Here is a 760-nt window from a genome sequence, read left to right on the forward strand (position 1 = left end):
GTATCCCTCACCCCGACCCCTTCCATGTAAAACTGGTTCCTCCCCAGAAAACAGATTATACCTGGTGTGTGTATGTGTGTGTGTGTTTGGGTGTGTGTGTGTGTGTGTGTGTGTGTGTGTGTGTGTGTGTGTGTGTGTATGCGTGTGTGTATGTGTGTGTGTGTGTGTGTGTGTCTGTGTCCGTGTGTGTGTGTGTGTGTGTGTGTGTGTGTGTGTGTGTGTGTGAGAGAAATCACCCTGTAACCCACACCGACATGAAAATAAATAGCACAAACTTGTTAATTAAGGGTACAATTTGGGGAAACTTTAACGCTGAAGTCCCTAACCCTATTTCCCCATGACCCCAACCCCTAAGTTTGTGGGTTTTTTTCAAGAATGTAACCTCTGCAAGCAACAAGACCCTCCCTTCTGCAGACACCTGAACACTGGGGGAAATTGAACCCGCACAGATCGTCGAACACCCGTGGGACAAACTGTACCTTGATACTTTAAACCGTTTAAAACGTACACATAAATGTTCCTATTCGTTTACAGCTTACCTGTGGAAGTTCTGGCAGGTAACCAAAGTTGTAGTGAAGGACGAAACAGAAGATCAAACTAAGGAAAGCGACGAGAAAAATTCCTGTCCTCGCCATGTCGAAGCAAAGTTTGAACTGGGACACATAGCACGGGGTAACGATCATGAATTTTCCATCTCTCTGTGACGTCACACACAATGGTCACGGCACGATGAAGGGTACTGTTGATTGTCAGTTTGAAT

Source organism: Eptatretus burgeri, chromosome 15, assembly GCF_056783735.1.
Source record: "Eptatretus burgeri isolate ZD-2024b chromosome 15, Ebu_testis_v1, whole genome shotgun sequence".
NCBI classification, from domain to species: Eukaryota; Metazoa; Chordata; class Myxini; order Myxiniformes; family Myxinidae; genus Eptatretus; species Eptatretus burgeri.